The sequence below is a fragment of the Mytilus trossulus genome, chromosome 14 (genome assembly GCF_036588685.1).
Source record: "Mytilus trossulus isolate FHL-02 chromosome 14, PNRI_Mtr1.1.1.hap1, whole genome shotgun sequence".
Lineage (NCBI taxonomy): Eukaryota > Metazoa > Mollusca > Bivalvia > Mytilida > Mytilidae > Mytilus > Mytilus trossulus.
This window is the reverse complement of record NC_086386.1, coordinates 19,512,258-19,534,195: the sequence shown is the minus strand read 5'-3', so window position 1 is coordinate 19,534,195 and position 21,938 is coordinate 19,512,258.

Below are 21,938 nucleotides of genomic sequence, written 5' to 3'. Positions count from 1 at the left end.
GAATTATAATCTGCTTTATACCTGCTCGTAAATATATATATACCGGTCATTTTCATATAGTTATGAAAAGCACACAAAGAAGTGTATGTATTTTGATCCAGTTATTTGCCACCTGAATTTTTATCTAACGGAGTCTGTTTTAAAACACATAAACATGATTTTTTTACAATTTTAACTTGAAACATATTGCATTCTAGTTTAGAAAATTTTTACTCCCGGTCACATAGCTTCGAGGGCATGTATTTTCTTTCTTTATTTCTTTCCAACTTTGTCCTAATTTGAACAGTTTCAGCTCAATTTGTATTTTCTTCATAAGGTTTTTGTGACTGATTGACTATTGTTTGCATAAAGTCCAGTGGCAAATATTTAATGCCTGTTCAGAACGATAAGAGGTTTGTGTAAAATATGACTCACTACTCACCAGTTGAACATTCCTGCAGAGTTTCAAAAGCATTACATATATACACATTAACAACACCTTATGCAGATATTTTGTATTTTATAAATTCCTGGAAAGTGTTGTTGAAATTCGCCAACCGTTTCATAAGAAAATGACAATAAAAAAAATTAACACCGAAGACCGATGGGTCTTTCCTCTATTTAAGCTAACGATGCTAGGGGTTTTCTAAAAAAATTATAATGGCGTTTTAATAGATGTGTACCTATTACTACTCTACGGACGTACCAGATTTTTTTTTCAGGGAGAGGGAGGGGGCTTGGGTTAGATTTGAAAAAGGCGTCAACTAAGAGCTAAACCACTAGCAGAAAGAAAAAAATGTAAAAAACATAATTTACGTTTATCAGAGTGGCGGGTATATGTCGAACACGATAAAGGCGCTTCAAAACTTTCAGAGTCATTGGAAGCTGATGGAGACACCAGAGAGAATAAATCAATCAGACTGAAGACCTTAATTCGGGATTAGTACAGCGATAGATTGATTTTTTTCAGGAACTGTAATACAACAATAAAACTATTATCTAACTGGCTTACTATGCATATATTATCAATCTAGAATCGAATGAACTTGTATAACTCTCAGCCCCCCTTTTTCTAGCCCACCCACTTTTGCACGCGGACACCTTTCATGTCGTATGATAGCCATCAATATCACAAAAGCAATTGTCATAATATTAGGATGTTACATAATGATGTTCTATATAACTGTGATTTGAATTCATCAAGACGCACATGATCTAATTTTTATCTATAATCAATGTTTTGACACCGTCCCCCAATTTAAAGTGTAATTTGTCAACCTCAGCGTCGAGAATATACCTTTTCGTAACATGTCTAATAGTTGTACACATTAGTTTCGTTATTTTATCATTGGTACATGTATTATAATAAAATTTGCATATTTTAAAATTAGTTATTTTATCATTGGTATTTTCATAAAATTTTAATATTTACCCCGGCTCGATAAAACCAATCAATCAATGTCATTTTTTGCAGAACGCTTATGATCGATTATCTATCAATTTTTATACTTGTATCTCACATGTTGCGATAAAAATAGTTTATCATTACAAATACTTGTTGCATGATCTCAATACTGACTGTTTTTATTCTTGCTCGTAATGGATAAATAGCCCGGCTGACCACATTACTACTGCTGATTTCAACATTGTTATCAACTCTTCTCTGTGTTTTCATACGGTCCGATATATCGTAAGGCTTATATTATCAATAGAATCACAACTACAAGATTCAGTAGACGATTATTCGAGATAAGGGGGCAAATATCTTTATTTTCAACATCACCACGATAATTAGCAACTTCCGGTTTATTCAAAGTTACTCTCGGTGTCAAATAACAGTTTTTTTATGCTGATTCAGTAAATGGTTTTCATATCTTTTTCTTTGAAACAAAGATATAAGCGGTTTCTTTCGGTTTACACAATTTCATGTCCAGTATTATCTGATTACTTCCAACTGATTCCAACAATATTTGGTTCCAGGAAGTTTTAAATAACATCAGTACAGCAAATGGCTTCTTCTGGTTATCATTAGGTAAAATTGAGAAAGAAAATGGGAAATTTGTCAGAGCGACAACAACCCGACCATACAGCAAACAACAACCGGAGGCCACCAATGGATCTTCAATGTAGCGAGAAACTCCCGCATCTGGAGGCGTCCTTCAGCTGGTCCCTTTAAAAAATGAATACTAGTACAGTGATAATGGACGTCATACTAAACTCCAAATTATGCACAAGATACTAAAATTAAAAATCAAACAAGACTAACAAAGGCCAAAGGCTCCTGACTTGGGACAGGCGCAAAATTGCGGCGAGGTTAAACATGTTATTGAGATCTCAACCCTCTTCCTATACCTCTAGTCAATGTAGAAAAAAACGCATAACAATACGCCCATTAAAATTCAATTCAAGAGAAGTCCGAGTCCGATGTCAGAAGATGTAACAAAAGAAAATAAATAAAATGACAATAATACATAACTAACAACAGACTACTAGCAGTTTACTGACATGCCAGCTCCAGACCTCAGTTAAACTGATTGAAAGATTATGTCTTCATCATATGAATATCAGCACAATCCATCCCTTTAGGGGTTTAGTATCATACTAACATAAAATATATGAGAAGAATATAACCCGTGTCATGCCAACGATTGGTTTGTAGAAAAATGTGTTAGTTCCGATGCAAAGACCCTATAAGTGAATCAATATTAAAGCCAAAATATGTAATCTTTAATGACATGACAACAGTATCGTAACTATATCCCTTTTGAATAAATATGTTTAAAGGTTTTGTAAGCTTATGAGGTGAATACTGACATTTTTGTGATTTGTAAAAAATATTACCATAAAAGATTGGATGTGAACGTATAAGATTTCTGCATTTGGAGTTATATTACGAATTATTTCCTTATACCGATGATAAAATTAAGTAAACGTTTTGACTAGTTTGTGATATCGAAAACCCTGTTGTAATAACTTTTCAGTAAAAGATAAATTTCTCTAGCTAAAATATAATACGTTGTTACATACACGAGCGAATCGTACAATATAAAAAAGAAGATGTGGTATGATTGCCAATGAGACAACTATACACAAAAGACCAAATTGACACAGACATAAACAACTATAGGTCACCGTACGGCCTTCAACAATGAGCAAATCCCATACCACATATTCAGCTATAAAATGCCCCGATAAGACAATGTAAAACAATTCAAACGAGAAAACTAACGGCCTTATTTATGTAAAACAATTAACGAAAAACAAATATGTAACACATAAACAAACGACAACCACTGAATAACAGGCTCCTGACTTGGGACAGGCACATACATAAATAATGTGGCAGGGTTAAACATGTTAGCGGGATCCCAACCTTCCCCCTAACCTGGGAAAGTGGTATAACAGTACAACATAAGAACGAACTATAAAACTCAGTTGAAAAAGGCCTAACTCATCAGATGGACAAAAATACAAGTGGACGTAACCGGGTACTTATACATCCCGGCACATACCTTGTCATAGATGGCAATATACTTTGTATTAAAAAAAAATGCTATTTTACGTTTGGTTCCAACTCATGTTCCCTTGGCTTAAAAAAATCAGCATACATATTAACTTGTTTGTTGCCTTTCAACCAAAGACCTGTTTAATCGAATTGTATGAAATATTTACAGTTTATGATTTCGGATATAAGGTCTAGCTAAAATTATGTTTTCAAACAATGGATATGTAACAACTGTGGGTTTTTTTTCATAACAATGGGAATATATATTTATGTATACGTACTTGTTTAATTGATTATGAAGTAATTCAATGGAAGTCTCCGACCTGTCTCTGATTTCTTGAATAAGTACAATATCATAACATTGAAGTATCTGTAATCATATATAACGATTGCACTGTGGCATTTATGTTCGGTAGGTTATGTCGTTTGTGATGCATACTCAAAGTGGACTACAGGTGAGAAAATAGTGGTTATTTCACCTCCTGTACCAGTCCAACTCAATTGTCACAATAAAAAACAAAGAAACCTAAAGGATTTTGAAGGGTTCTAAGTAATATACTTCTTAGATGGAGAGTTGTCTCATTAACACTCATACCATCTTCTGAAATCTACTTAAAAGGTTTTGAAACAATTTTTCATATATCCATCAAATCTAAAAGTTTTTCAGCGCTGAAACAATTGTTATACAGTATTGCAGTTTCAATGTTGATTTTGATAAGAGAAACATTAGTTGAAAAGTGTTCGAAACATTAAAATCCTTGTTGAATGTATAAACCAAGAGAACAAAATGAGGTAATCGCTTTAACTCCAAACAAAGCGAAACCGGATGTATTGACACGACACATGAAACACATCTCTTGCTAGTCACCAATAACTGGCAATGATAATCAATGCCGAGGCAAATATGTCAAAATATCGAGTGTGACGTAATCGTTTGATAATTAGATTAGACAAATGCTCTGTTGATAGAACGCAAAGTCGTGAGTTGAGAGTCATAAACATCTAATTGTTCAACTTATATGTTGTACATAAGTAAACTTGTTGAGTGTCGATTTCATTGATGTTAAATGTAGCATTGAAGAACATCCGTTATCCAAAATATTTAGTTTGTATATGTTATGAATAAAGGCAACAGTAGAATACCGATGTTCAAAACTCATAAATCAATAGAAAAAAATAAATCCGGGTCACAAACCCAAACCGAGGGAAACGCATTATATATAAGAGGAGAATGACGACACAACAAATACAGACACGAACAAAGCATTAAACAAAATCCGAAGAAAATAACAAATATAACATCAAAACTGAATTTGGGATAGAAAATTACCGTGACACGTCTTATAATAATGTGAATTCACACTCAAATATAAGAGGAAACAAACGACACAAAAGAAACACAACGTTAAAATGTAACACACACAGAAACGAACTATAATATAACAATGACCATATTCCTGACTTGGTACCCGACATTTTTTTTTAAAGAATGACATTTTTATTCAAATTTCAGTTTGTGCAATTCATTGTAAATTATAATTTAGTTTCTTGTTAATAAATAAGCTGCTATGCTGTAAAACACAAAATTTGAGATTATTAAGCAATGATGAACTTTTTCATAATAGTTGTCTAATGATTTGGGGTTTTAAATGATTTTCCAGATTCGTTTCTTTCTATTTTCCTTAAAGTTGTTTATTTTTTTTATTTCGTCTCTGTTTATAACTTTGCACTTGAGCTGTTGGATTACCAAAATAATAACGAAGGGTTTTGTGATTTTGATATAATAGTTCTTATACATTTAAGTTAACTGTATAATTGTGTCTCAGAAGATATCAAAATATAAGTTTTGTGTTTTCATCTGTAAGTCATCACACGAACCAAAGTTATTTAAACAAATAATCAAAGCGTCAGAAAACAAAATTCAGCTTAAAATTAGAGACGCAGTAACAGAAACTGGATTGTCTACTTACTTTAACGATATTTTCCATAACCTCAACATTTTCGGCCTTCTTTTTCCTAATATTTGGATGTTAAAGGCACCAATTGAAAATGAACATGTTTCTTCAACCAAAATCAATAGAGCCAGTGAAATATTTTTAACTAAATCCATTGTGCTAGAGGATAGAGTTTTACCTTAAATAAATAAATGTAATCTTCAAAACGATTTTGGTGGAGCTCTTGTTGTTAGTCTTAAGTTTTCTATACATGTTGTGTTTTGTATAATATAGTTTGTTCTTTTTTTTGTTTAACCATGACGTTGACAAATTATTTTCGACTTATGAGTTTGAAAGTCACTCTGGTATCTTTTGCCCCATCTTCTACTCAAGATGTGTTAGCAGAATATGTGCCTACTGTCACACGGCATGTTACTCATTGTCAGGACTAGTAAGGTGTAAATTCCCGTTCAATAATGTCACAATTATAAAAAAATATAACAAAATATAGACAAACTGACGGCTCTGAATATTTAACACGATCGAAAGCATAGACCTATGTAACAAATTATCAGTATAATAAATTTGTCTATCATCCTCTACCCATGAATATTAGGAATATAAGCAAAATATTGATCCTACTTCAATATCACAATTGGCCATAGGCTACATTTAACAGGAAAATCAAACTGGGTCATGTTATAGCAGCCAGTACAGATGATTGTTTTTCATAAATATGTTTTATTGGTTCATATTTAACCCCCCTAAGCATGTTAGAATTCATCATAATATTATCAAAATGATGGAAAAAAATAATATATAAGAGTATTAGATTTTCAACAAACATTTTGTGCATCAGCTACTACCTTTGGATACTTAACCTTAATTATTTTAATGAAAATCTGTAATATTCCTACATTCAATCTTTTGATTTTTGTATTTGTTATTTTCAGTTAAATCATACATTGATACTCCCAACTGATAAATTGTGTTTTCTACGTTCGTTATCCCTTCTTTCTGGCATTGAAAACGTAGTTAGATATTAAACTCTTTGATTCATATAATAAAAGTCGATATATTGTATTCATTCCACCATCCACTTAGACTATTCAATGGTGGTTATTGTCGCGATCATAAATTCAAAGAGGAGAAGACACATCTTCAAGTAAGTATTCGATAAGGTCACCAGTCTATACCAGGATTATTTCAAATGATCCAGGTCGTTTATAACTGTTTTGTGAAACAATCGTCTTCGTTTAAAAGGGCACTAGCTGTCAAATTCGTGTTCACAGATTTGACTCAAATTCTCATATTTGACTTATAACTATGTAAAACATTTACAGGGCATAGGCTCGATAAAATGTAGCTTCTTTTTTGTGTGTAGTTTAGTCTTGACGCCATCTAATTAACTATCGAGTTGACATTCGAAGACCTCTGATGATCATATTAACGATATAAACATAAATATAGATATAAATAGAAAACGAACTCGTGCTATTGGATTTTTCTAGGTCTGATTAATTTCATTTTATAGAAATTTTTTTGTGGATCGAATCAGTCAATCAAATGATTTACCTTTGTTTCACTTTGAATGTTGACATTCTTTTCCTTTAAATAACAGAACACGCACAATGCATGCGTTATCCATCGCTAGCTAAGGTGAAAATTGAAGATCACATGAATACAGATTCAAAGAGGTCGAATTATTTACTTGCAAGTGAATAATTCATTATCAATGTTATCACATAAGTTTAATTTGACAACGTTTAACCATTCTTGCTACTTAAAGCGAATTTCATTATTTCACTATTTCACTTTCATTAATGATTGAACAAAAAATAAATCATACTCTATATTTTTCTATATATCTCGTAGCTAGTGCCCCTTAAAAGATAGTTTTAGTTTGGTTATTGATATATTCTACAACTGATCATAGTTCTCTTCTAGGCACTTGAGTTCAAAACTGTTCTTTGAACCAGGATTTTATTTCATTACATTGATATTATCAGTATAAACGGCTCCTTTTACATCTATTGAAAGAAAATATTTTGGATCTAAACGTCTGGTCGACATAATCTGAATTTTTATCTTTTACTGTTTTGTTAATTTACTTCGATCTTCTATGTACATACTGAATCACCAGCTCAGTAGTCAGCACTTTTGTGTTGACATGAGTTTTCATTGAAATTGATATAGTTAATAAATTAAGTTTTGAAATTTTGAGATACTAAGGCTTTTCTACTCCTGGAGTAGATTACCTTAACTGTATTTGGCAAATCTTTCAGGAATTTTTGGTCCTCAAAGCTCGTCTTCTTCGTACTCTATTTGGCCTGTTTTATATTTTTTAATTTGAGCGTCACTGATGAGTCTTTTGTAGACGAAACGCGTGACTGTTGCAAATACAAAGTTTCAATCCTGGTATTTATGATGAGTTTATTTACACGTGAAATTACAATTTATTATGATTAATGCTATCCAATATTTAAATAGTCATGACTAGAACCTGATAATTTGTAGACAAGGAACTATTTTGCTCCACTTTTAGATTAACACATTCTTATTTTATAGATATAAACTTAAATAGAGTTTAATGAAACGTAATTGAATCAAATTCCGGTTATATGGGATAATAATAATGTCGATATCAATATAACTTAAGCCAAAAAATCCCTCTTTGATTAAAAAAAAACATATGCTTTTTTGTGTTTCTTTGTAATACATCTGGTTATTTTTTTATAGCGATTATAACACAATGTTGACTGTTGTACCCCAATTTTGACATTTTTACTTATAATGTCTTTGTTTAGTTTACATATCGTTGTCAATACAGTCGATTCTAATGTGACTGTCATACGAATTAGAGGTTTAGCTAGCTATAAAACCATCGTTTTCTCATTAAGAAAATGTATGTACCGACTCAGGAATATGTCAGTTGTTATCAATTCTTTTGGTAAGTTTGCGCTTGTACAAGTGAGAGGTTTAGCGCTATAAAACCAAGTTCAATCCATTATTTTCTACATTTAAAAATGCCTGTACCAAGTCAGGAATATGGCAGTTGTCTATTCGTTGATGTGTTTTGTTATTTGATTTTGCCATGTGAATAGGGACTTTCCGATTGAATTTTCCTCGGAGTTCAAAATTTTTGTGATTTTACTTTTTTTGATTTTGCTATTTGATTACGGACTCTCCTTTTTGAATTTCCCCAAAGTTCGGTACGTTTGGTTGGGTTTTTTTTAATTTTTTCTAACGCAGATTCAAATAACCTTCTTATTGATTCTTTATTTTTCCACAAGTTATGCAAAGAGATTTTTGCACATATTTCTGCCCAACTAAATGAATACTTGTTATAATTACTTTGCCCTCTAAACAGAACTTAGAATTACCTTTGAGGTATACTATAGCATTCAGTATTTACAATTGTAAATTATATTCTTTGTCTTACATTTATCAAGAACTGATAAATGTAAATGTCTAACTTTCATTATGTATATCCGGCTTTGTAACCAACGTTATGGTACAATAGACATTATAACAAAACATATATACGTAAGAACCGTTCTGTCCACAGTAATTTTTTCTATCTTTTTTTTTCTTATTTAAATCGATCTGTAAATAGTTATCAAAGGTACCAGGATTATAATTTAGTACGCCAGACGCGCGTTTCGTCTACATAAGACTCATCAGTAACGTTCATATCAAAATGTTATAAAGCCAAACAAGTACAAAGTTAAAGAGCATTAAGGATCCAAAATTCCAAAAAGTTGTGCCAAATACGGCTAAGGTTATCTATGCCTGGGCTAAGAAAATCCTTAGTTTTTCGAAAAATTCAAAGTTTTGTATACAGGAAATTTATAAAAATGACCATATAATTGATATTCATGTAAACACCGAAGTGTTGACTACTGGGCTGGTGATACCCTCGGAGACGAAACGTCCACCAGCAAACTGCTTTGATGCAAATATTTGTACATCATCGTCAAACAAAACACATAACATACTATAAGACAAATTGTCCCAACATTGTATTAAATCTCATATGTGACCAACATGACCTTTTCAGACTCTTGGAGGTATAAAGTCATTGTGAGAAAAAAAAGAAAAAACTGGGAATGTTTTGTTAAATTTTCTAATCAGACAAGTTCATTTCTATTAGCATTCAATAATTAAGATTTGATATAAGATTAAAAATCTTTTTAGTCTGAGATACATTATTTCGTAATTATATCTTATATTTGCAAGTACTCTTAGATAACTCCCTTGAGACATTTGTGTTAGTGTTTTGTGTGTGATGCCTATCGATCTGATGAGTGAAGCCCTTTTAACTGATTTGCATTGTTTGTTTTCAAGTTGTTTTGCTACAACAAAAGTTCTAAGTTTGGGGACGGTTTTGGCGCCAGCAAGCATTTTAACACCACCACATTCGTATTTGTGCCTGTCTCAAGTGGGAAGTCTGTAGCTCAGTGGTTATCATTTGTAGTTGTGTATCATTAATTGTTTTTACATTTAGGGTACTGTACATAAATCCGGTCGATAGTTTTCTTGTTTTGATTGTCTATCATTTTTCATTTTGGACTTTTTGTATAGCTTACATAACGATGTTGATTTTATCATTGTTGAAGGCGCAAGGTGTTAAATTATACGTAAGCTGGTCTCTTGAGAACAGTTATCCTATTGGTAATCACACTTGATTTCTTCTTAATATTTAGCAAAAAGTAAGGAACTAATCGTTAACCGTAACATAAGGTAAATAAAGAAAATACGAAAATTTTAGTAAAGCACCTTTTTCTTCCTTATATTTGTCACTGGTGCATTGTACGTGACATTTTGCAAATAAAATTTCAATAAATACCAATAAACAATGCTGTTCTACATTCTTTTTCCCAACACAATGATAACGACACGTTACTGCTTGTTGTTTTGTTCATTCATCATTGTCAATATAATTGAATTTTATGCGACTGTCATACAAATAAAAGGTTAACCTATCTATGAAATCAGATTTAATCCACAATTTCTACATACGAAAATGCCTGTTCCAATTCAGGAAGCTGACAGTTGTTAAACATTCGTTTGATGTGTTGGAGCTTTTGAATTTGGGATTTGATTACGGAAATTCCGTTTTTAATTTTGCAGGGAGTTTAAAACTATTGTTATTTTACTTTTGACTCTCAATTATTCTCTATACAATGTATATTATGTTTAACATAAAACAGTCAATGATTATATAAAATAAAACAGTTAAAAACACATAAATGAATAAAGGCAACAGTAGTATACCGCTGTTCGAAATTCATAAATCGATTGAGAAAAAAACAATCCGGGTAACAAACTAAAAAGGATTTATTTATTCATTTCAAGAACAAAACGAATTATATAGTTTTTGTATATGTGTTAAGACGTGAATTCTTGTGGTGTTTAACGAGATACCTAAAATGCTCCGATATCCATACATTTATTTAGTAAATTAGTAAACAGAAAGATCAGAAACAAAACTTATCTTAACTTAACTGCTGGTGGACGTTTCGTCCCCGAGGGTATCACCAGCCCAGTAGTCAGCACTTCGGTGTTGACATGAATATCAATTATATGGTCATTTTTATAAATTTTCTGTTTATAAAACTTTGAATTATTCGAAAAACTAAGGATTTTCTTACCCCAGGAGTAGATTACCTTAGCCGTATTTGGTACAACTTTTTGGAATTTTTGGTCCTCAATGCTCTTCAACTTTGTATTTGTTTGGCTTTTTAACTATTTTGATCTGAGCGTCACTGATGAGTCTTATGTAGACGAAACGCGCGTCTGGCGTATAAAATTATAATCCTGGTACTTTTGATAACTATTATCATAAACGCCAAAAATAAAAGTCGAAAGATATGCAAGCATGGAAGTTTTAAGATGTTACGTTCTTCATAAAATGATGAAAATAATATATAAGTTGAAGATAACTAAAATTTAAAACTGATTTCAGACTTTCCTAAAATTCAATCTAGATTTAACTGCTTAATGTGTAATAGTCGTTTATTTTTTTAAACGGTATAGCACTCTGTATTAACTACATACTCGTGGCAAATATAAACCAAAGTCTTAGTTTGCCGACATCCCGTCATGCTCAATAGATAGAAAGTTGAGTGTTTACTCGTTGCACGACAGCTAGAAAGTGGTCCCACACTACCGGAAAGTATATCCATTGGTTACTATGTATGACCCTATTATATTTTTACACGACCTGTGCCCGTCAATACAATATTTTCCCGCTATACTGAAACGAAACACGGGAAAACACAATTATGTTGTTACAGATTTTGCTGGCATGAACATAAATCTAAAGAAGTTTTACTCTTTTTTTGTTTGAAATAGAAAATTACTTTATCCTGCATGTATTGATAAACAAGTTTTCAATGTGTTTGAAATTCAAAATTGTTTGCTCTATAGACTTTTCATAGTTGTAATTATAAATATTGCATCCTTGTTATAAATGCATTGTTGTGTTAAATTCATATTTGAGATGTCATTATTATTTCTAAACTTCTTCTAAAACTGTTACGCATCGCATGCTACATTTATTTGTAGTTGACTGTCAAATTGAAAAGAAAAAAATCCTACAATAAGCTTCCATTGACATAAATTCTAAATTGTACCAGAAAACGTGCCGTTACAGTTGTGATTTTTTTTTTAAACAATCTGTCATAATAATTGAGATTATAAATTTTTTATCTTTTCAAATCTGGTTTAATTCAATCAAATATTTGTGTGGGTGCGTGCGTGTTGCAGCCTGTAGCTCATTGCCATATTTGACATGGCCATAGACGGCGCTTGCAGCTTGACTCACAATTTTGGAATTCCCGTATCAGCTTGCATTAGAATTTTGGAATTCCCGTATCAGGCACTGGTTAATTTGCCGTCGACCAGAAAGCAGGTGTTACACAAACAGTTAAACTATTCAAAAGAAAAGGAAAAGATACCAAACAACATAAATGCCATAGGATCGCCATCAAGGGCCATGTAAAGAAGAGAAGAACGACCAGCAGCACAGGAGAACAGAGAGTGCAGAACGAATATATCCCCCAAAAGAAGAACGGAGCTAGCCGGAAAAGAACTGACAAGAAAACGCAAGAGGTCGGACACGTGATGACAGAAGGACCGGAGGAAACTACTGATATCTCATCCGTTAATGAGTAGGGGGATGATACACCATTACACCAAAACTTTGAAATCTTACTCGATAAATTTGCATGAAGCTCATTTTTAGTATATATACCCTCCCACCTTAAGCCTGGAGTCATGTTGATCAGTAACATGTAGATATGCGAACTGATGGAGACGAAATTTATCATTTTAAATTTGTATATGAAAACGATAATAATAAATAAAACCAAATTTTCGTTTTGGCTTTTTTAATTAGATAATATCTTTTTTAGGAAAAAAGGTCAATTTGATAATGACAGTTATGACAAACGATGATAATGAAAAGTATTTTTTGGTATTTATAAACTAAAGTAATAGACGGATACGAATTTTTTTTGTAGTCTTAAAGGGGCACTAGCTGTCAAATTCATGTTCACCGATTTGACTCAAATTCTCATATTTGAAATATAACAATGTAAAACATTTATCCAAAGTATAAAAAGTCTAAAATAAACAATATATCGGGCATTAGCTTGATAAATTGTAGCTTTGTTTCGTGTGTATTTTAATCTAGACGCCATCGTATTAGCTGTCGAGTTGACCTCAAATTGCCATATCAGGGGAAAAACATATAAAAAGATATAAAAAGATATCAGTCCCGTGCATTTGGATTTTTCTAGGTTCATTAATGATTGAACAAAAAAATCATATTATTTATGTATCTCGTATCTGGTGCCCCTTTAAATAATAACTGTGGAAGTATACATCATGAAAGAGAGCAATAGTAAGTTTTGCCTATAAAGCCAATTTTGTATAAAAGTCAAATATAAACGTCATGATAAGATGTACACTTAATTGTTGAAAGGTTAACTCTATGTTTGGTACTCTTGTCTTTTGTTTTTGCTAATGTGCTTTGTTATTATGACTTTTATTTTTCTTTGTTGACAGAAGTGTTTGTCTTTATAGTGATTAAGTTTTGTCCCCTTTTTTTAAATGTGTACCTTTGTGTCTGTTTGTTTTGTTCACACATCGTTGTCAATATAATTGGATTTTATGTGACTGTCATCGAGTGGGAGGTTGAGCTAGCTTTAACCCGGGTTTTATCCACCATTTTGTACCTAAGAAAATGCCTGTACCAAGTCTGGAACATGACAGTTGTCATGAAGATTATACCCTATGAATAGGGACTGTTTGTTTTGTCTATAGATCGGTTTTTGTTTTCATTACATTTTTATCTAAACGCCATTTTACGCTGATTGAACAAATCTTAAAATATCAAAATATTAAAGGAGCTTCTTCAACGAAAGGTGTGTAGACGAAACGGTAATCTGGCGTACAAAATGTTCAGCCTGGCCCCACGGTCATAAAACTTTCGAGCATGATTTTTGTACTCAGACTCGAAAGTCAACCAATCAAATTGCTGGATTTTATGTTTCGAGCATGATTTTTGTGCTCCGAGCACTGAGCAAATTTTTATGCCTTCAAGGCCTGGTATATATGATGGGTTTACTTGTCTTATCATAGCTTAGTTGTAGATACCGGAATATCTTCTGACAAGGATGAAAAGTAAAATAACAAAAGTACTGAACTGCAAGGAATATTCAAACTGGAAAGCCTTTATAAAAGAAAAAAAAAGAAAAAGCTCAAACACATCAAACGAATATAGAAAACACCGCTCATATTTCTGACTTGGTACATGCATTTACGTATTTAGTAAATGGGGACTAAACCTGGTTTTTGAATAGCTCAACCTCTCACTTGTATGACAGGCGCATAGACTTTCGTTATATTGTCAACAATATTCTTAATTACTATAAAACAAACAGATAATTATGTGAACAAAGAAAAATAAAAGTACTTTTATACACTTTTAAATACTAGACAAAGTGCATAAGTTCTAAAACGTTAAAACAAAAATACAAAAAATGACTATAGCACAATATCTCAAAGGTGCGATGTATATTACCAAAAAGAACTGAATAGATAATGAGGGTGAAAATATACAAATACAAATAAAAAGAACACTATAACATGAAAGTAAGACGATGTCAGTACCTAGAATCAAAACTTCCGAGCCATGATGTAGTATGAGAGAGGGACGAAAGATACCAAAGGACAGTCAATCTCATATATCTAAAACAAACTGACAACGCCATGGCTCAAAATGAAAGAGACAAACAGAAAAACAATAGTACACATGACACAACATAGAAAACTAAAGAATAAACAACACGAACTGTTCCCCAAATTATTCAACAATCACAGATTTTGAATTGAAAAATTTTAATTCAAGATGCATAATGTTTTCAAGTTGAAGTATAGTCATTTATACTTAATATAATATATTCATAACATTTGTAGATTCACCTTCATATTATATTACTGTAGTTGTCAATTTTAGGGCATAAGACAGACGGATGATAACCCTCAGTACTTAAACATCCTATCAAATCAACTATTACCATCTTTAAATTCATGGTGAAAAAAGAATCTGACAGGGAAAGGCCCTGTGGTTCCAAAATACTCAGCATATATTAACTTTTGGAAAACAGAAATTCACAATGGGAGTTGTAAAGCAGATAATCTTAAATAAGCACTTCTTTGCCAACTCGGAACACTGAACATCAAAACAATATCAAAATGTATTTGAAATATGTATGTCTGAGTGGATAATTACTTATATGATGGATGCATGTTAAAGAGAAGTTCCTCGTATAGTAATTGATGCATGTCTGAGAGGAGAAGGTGCTTATCTAATAAAATAAATATGTCTGAGAGGAGAAGGTGTTTGTATAATAAAATATTTATGTCTGAGAGGAGAAGGTGTTTATATAATGAAATTATATGTCTGAGATGATAAGGTCCTTTTATAATAGTGGATGCGTACATATCTGAGAGGAGAAGGTGCTTATCTAATGCAATATGTATGTCTGAGAGGAGAAGGTGCTTATATATAATGAAATATATGTGTCTGAGAGGAGAAGGTGCTTATATATAATGAAATATGTGTGTCTGAGAGGAGAAGGTGCTTATATAAAATGAAATATGTATGTCTGAGAGGAGAAGGTGTTTATATAATGAAATATGTTTGTCTGAGAGGAGAAGGTGCTTATCTAATGAAATATGTATGTCTGAGAGGAGAATGTGCTTATCTAAATTGCAATATGTATGTCTGAGAGGAGAAGATGCTTATCGTCACTGGGTTTCTAAAATGTTGTAAATTACAAATTTTCAAGAAAAACATATCTCACAAACAGGCTTTGGAAATTTTGGCAAAATGCATACTTTCAGAATGTCGTATGTGAACTTGAAAAATTTTGTAAATAGCAGTGAAATAAAAACTGTTGACATTTCTGGATTATCCAAGAACTCAAATTATTTTCACAGAAATAAAGAAATGTACAATTATTTTTTTTCCCAAAGCCATTCTACAACGATTTTCAAGTTTTCATACAACATTTTGGAAGCAATCTTACTGGTTTACTTTTTAAATTGTTATTTGGATGGAGAGTTGTCTCATTGGCACTCACATCACATCTTCCTATATCTATTTACAAAAAACTGACATTGGCAATTTTGTAATATGCCTTAATTCACACATTTTGATTGGTCTAACTGTATGCTATTTTGTAATTCCATAGATTTTCTCCCACCAAGACCATTGGTGTCAAAAAGTATTTTAGTCAAAAAAGTCATATCGACAATTTAGAAGCCCACTGACGTTATGTATAATAAAATATGAATGTCTGAGAGGAAAAATTACTTATATGATGGATGAAAGTTAGAGAGAAGTTCCTCTTATAGTAATTGATGCATGTTTGAGAAAAAGAGAAGGTGCTTATAAAATGAAATATGAATGTCTGAGAGGATAAGGTCCTTATATAATGATAGATGCGTACATATCTGAGAGAAGAAGGTGCTTATATATAATGAAATATGAATGTCTGAAAGGAGAATGTGCTTATATATAATGAAATATGAAGGTCTGAGAGGATAAGGTCCTTATATAATGATAGATGCGAACATATACGAGAGGAGAAGGTGCTTATATATAATGAAATATGAATGTCTGAAAGGAGAGAGAAGGTGCTTATATATAATGAAATATGTATGTCTGAAAGGAGAGAGAATGTGCTTATATATAATGATATATGAATGTCTGAAAGGAGAGAGAAGGTGCTTATATATAATGAAATATGAATGTCTGAAAGGAGAGAGAAGGTGCTTATATATAATGAAATATGTATGTCTGAAAGGAGAATGTGCTTATATATAATGAAATATGAAGATCTTAGAGGATAAGGTCCCTATATAATGATGTATGCATTAAATATCTGAGAGGAGAAGTTGCTTATATATAATGAAATATGTATGTCTGAGAGGAGAGAGAAGGTGCTTATATAATGAAATATGTATGTCTGAGAGGAGAGAGAATGTGCTTATATAATGATGAATGCATAGATATCTGAGAGAAGAAGGTGCTTATATATAATGAAATATGTATGTCTGAGAGGAGAAGGTACTTATATAATGAAGTATGAATACCATGGATCAGAAGGTGCTTAACTAATGCAATATGTGTGATTGAGAGGAGGAGGTGTTTATATAATGAAAGATGTATGTCTGAGAGGATAATGTCCTTATATAATGAAATATGAATAACATAGAAAAGAAGGTGCTTAACAAATGCAATATGTATGTCTGAAAGGAGGAGGAGCTTATATATAATGAAATATGTATGTCTGAGAGGAGAAATTACTTATATGATGGATGCAAGTTAGAGAGAAGTTCCTCGTCATGTGATTGATGCATGTCTGAGAGGAGAAGGTGCTTATATAATGAAATATGTATGTCTGGGAGGATAAGGTGTTTATATAATGAAATATGAATACCATAGAAAAGAAGGTGCTTAACAAATGCAATATGTATGTCTGAAAGGAGGAGGAGCTTATATATAATGAAATATGTATGTCTGAGAGGAGAAATTACTTATATGATGGATGCAAGTTAGAGAGAAGTTCCTCGTCATGTGATTGATGCATGTCTGAGAGGAGAAGGTGCTTATATAATGAAATATGTATGTCTGGGAGGATAAGGGCCTTATATAATAATGAATGCATAGATATCTGAGAGAAGAAGGTGCTTATACATAATGAAATATGTATGTCTGAGAGGAGGAGGAGCTTATATATAATGAAATATGTATGTCTGACAGGATAAGTTTCTTAAATAATGAAATATAAATATCTGAGAGGAGGAGGTGCTTATATATAATGAAATATGTATGTCTGAGAGGAGGAGGAGCTTATATATAATGAAATATGTATGTCTGAGAGGAGAAGGTGCTTATATATTGAAAGATGTATGTCTGGGAGGATAAGGGCCTTATATAATAATGAATGCATAGATATCTGAGAGAAGAAGGTGCTTATACATAATGAAATATGTATGTCTGAGAGGAGGAGGAGCTTATATATAATGAAATATGTATGTCTGACAGGATAAGTTTCTTAAATAATGAAATATAAATATCTGAGAGGAGGAGGTGCTTATATATAATGAAATATGTATGTCTGAGAGAAGAAATTACTTTTATGATGGATGAGTGTTAGAGAGAAATTCCTCTTATAGTAATTGATGCAAGTCTGAGAGATGTACTTATATAATGAAATATGAATGTCTGAGAGGATAAGGTGCTTATATATAATGAAATGTCTGCCTGATATGAGAAGGTGTTTATATAATAAAATATGTATGTCTGAGAGGAGAAGGTGTATATATAATGAAATATGAATGTCTAAAAGGATAAGGTCCTTATATAATGATGGATGCGTAAATATCTAAGAGGAGAAGGTGCTTATATAATGAAAGATGTAGGATTGAGAGGATAAGGTCCTTATATAATGAAATATGTGTGTCTGAGAGGGGAAGGTGCTTAACAAATGCAAATGTATGTCTGAGAGGAGGCGGTCTTATATAATGAAAAATGTATGTCTGAGAGGAGAAGGTGTTTATATAATGAAATATGAATATCTGAGAGGATAAGGTCCTTATATAATGAAATTTGTGTTTCTGGGGAAGGAGGTGCTTATATATAATGAAATATGTATGTCTGAGAGGAGAAATTACTTATATGATGGATGAATGTTAAAGAGAAGTTCCTCGTATAGTAATTGATGCATGTCTGAGAGGAGAAGATGTTTATATAATGAAAAATGTATGTCTGAGAGGATAATGTCCTTATATAATGATGAATGCGTACAAATCTGAGAGGAGAAGGTGCTCATCTAATGCAATATGTATGTCTGAGAGGAGAAGGTCCTTATATAATGAAATTTGTGTGTCTGAGAGAAGGAAGTGCTTAGATATAATGAAATGTGTATATCTGAGAGGAAAAATTACTTATATGATGGATGCATGTTAGAGAGAAGTTCCTCGTATAGTAATCGATACATGTCTAAGAGGAGAAGGTACTTATATAAGCATGGATGTATACATGTCTGAGAGGAGGTGCTTATATAAGGACGGATGAGTTTTGGAGATGAGAAAGTCCTTATTTACCAATGGATGCATGTCTGAGGGGAGAAGGTCCTTACATAACAACAGATGCATGTCTGAGTAGAGAAGGTCCTTATATAATATTGGATGCATGTAGGAGAGGACAAGGTCCTTATCATAATATTGGATGCATGTGGGAGAGGAGAAGGTTCTTATATAGTGATTGATGCATGTCTGAGAGGAGAAGGTACTTATATAATATTGGATGCATGTCGGAGAGAACAAGGTCCTTATCATAATATTGGATTCATGTGGGAGAGGAGAAGGTTCTTATATAGTGATGGATGCATGTCTGAGAGGAGAAGGTTCTATATAACATTGGATGCATGTCGGAGAGGAGGAGGTCGTATAGTTTTGTAGGCATGTCAGAGAGAAGGTCGTTATATAATGATAGATGCATATCTGAGAAAAATTCTTCGTATAATGGATGAATGTCTGAGAGGAGGAGGTCCTTGTATACCAAGAGATGCATGTCTGAGGGGAGAATGTTATAGTTTCTTAGAAACAGACTTAATAAAAAACATTGACCATTGACCCATGAAAATGAGATCAAGATCAGACGAAACATGTAAGGCAGACATGTACAGCTTACAATCCTTCTATACAACAAATATATTTGATCTATTACTTATAGCTTAAGAAAAACTTAAACACAAAAACACTGAGCAATGAACTGTGGAAATTTGGTCAAGGTAAAAAAAAAACTGCGAGACTAAATGTACATCATAAAATATTTCCATACTCGAAACAAAGTTGACCTATTGACAATAGTATTAGAAAAAAAAGACAAAATCTCAAAAACTTAACCTTGACTACTTAACCATGAAAATGAGGTCAAGGTTATATGTGCCATCTGCCAATTGGACATGCACCTTAAAATCCTTCTATACACCAAATAAAGTAGACCTATTGAATACAGTATACGAAAAACAGACCAACACATAAGCTTAACTATAACCACTGAACAATAAAAATGATGTCAAGATAAGATGACACCTACCAGTTGGACATGTTCACTCTACAATCCTTCCATACACCAAACATACTAGACCTATTCCTAATAGTATCAACTTGACCACCAAAACTTAACATTGTTCACTGATCCATGAACTGAGGTCAAGGTCAAGTCAAAACTGATGGGCATAAGAACCTTGCAAGATAGGCACATACCAAATATAGTTATCTTATTTATTCAAAATAAGAAAGAAATCAACATTACAAAAAAACTTTTCCGAAGTAGTCACTGAACCATGAAAATGATTTCAAGGACATTGGTCATGTGACAGACTAAAACTTCGTAATATAAGGCATCTATATTCAAAGTTTGAGGCATCCAGTTCTTCCACCTTCTAGAATATAAAACTTTTAAGAAGTTAGTTAACGCCGCCGTCGCCAGATCACTATCCCTACATCGGGCTTTCTGTAACTAAAGTCGCAGGCTCGACAAAAACTTGGGAAGTAGAGGTTTTGTGCTGATACGATCAAAGTTAATTATTTTGATCCGGGTTTCATGGAACATTAAATATCCCAGCAATAAAACGCTGTTAATAACTTAATAGTACATTTATGTAAGTTTGGTAATAACTGAAGTAATATCCAGTTCTTTATCATCGGTTGAAATTCCATAAAAAGTAACACAACAAAAATACCAAACTCCAACGAATACGGATATTTCCTTATTACATAGCAATACCATACTCAAACATGTGAACGAAACAAACAAACCAAATCGGTAAAATGTCAAAAATAGAGGTACAGCAGACAACGTTGTATTAAAATCTTAATCAATATGAAAACCATGGTTTGGTACCATTAAAATGTTTAATTCCGCTGCAAATGTTTGCACCTGTTCTAAGTCAGAAATATGATGTACAGTAGTTGTCGTCTGTTTAAGAAGTTCTTACACGTTTCTCGTTTCCCGTTTTTATATAGATTAGACCATTGGTTTACCCGTGTGATAGGTTTTACATTACTAATGTTTGGGCCCTTTATAGCTTGCTGTTCGGTGTGAGCCAAAGCTCCGTGTTGAAGGCTGTACCTTGATCTATAATGGTTTACTTTTATAAATTGTTATTTTGGATGGAGAGTTGTCTCATAGGCACTCATACCACATCTTTCTATATCTAAATCTGTCAACAAAGAAAAACAAAATGGCATATAGACAAAGCACATAAAGAAAAGAATCGACCATGATAGCAAAATAACACAATGACGAAAGGAACAGTTGTGTCATGACCATCAGTTTGCAAAGAATTCCGCTCTAACTGATGTTATGGGCTATCCCCAGCTTGAAGTGAGTTGAGAGAATTTTCTCTGTGTTGAAGGCCTCACTTTGACTTTCAAAGATAAAGAATAGCAATAATAAAGCATTTATTCTATGAACAAACTGATTTTGTGTAAAGGATGGATACACCATATCCTTTTTTCCAAGTGTAGTTGGAGTATATAAAAAGGTGATCTTTTCATTACTATGAGTGTTAAGGGATTTTTATTATGTACCTTTCTGTATACAGAGTTTACCTTATCTTCACATTATTTATGTGGTTTAGTTACACATTTTAAAAGTACATAGATATAAGAAGATGTGGCTAGACCGCCAATATGCAACTCTCCATCCAAGTCACAATTTGTACAAGGAAAAATTTGTAGGTCCAAGTGCAGCCTTCAACATAGGGCTTTGACTTACATCAAACAGCAAGCTATAATGGGCTCCAAACATAACTAGTGTAAAATCATTCAAACAGGAAAACCAAAGGTATAATCTATATAACCAACAATTATGAACCACATCAATAAACAACAATCACTTAACAACAGGTTCCTGGCTTAGAACAGGT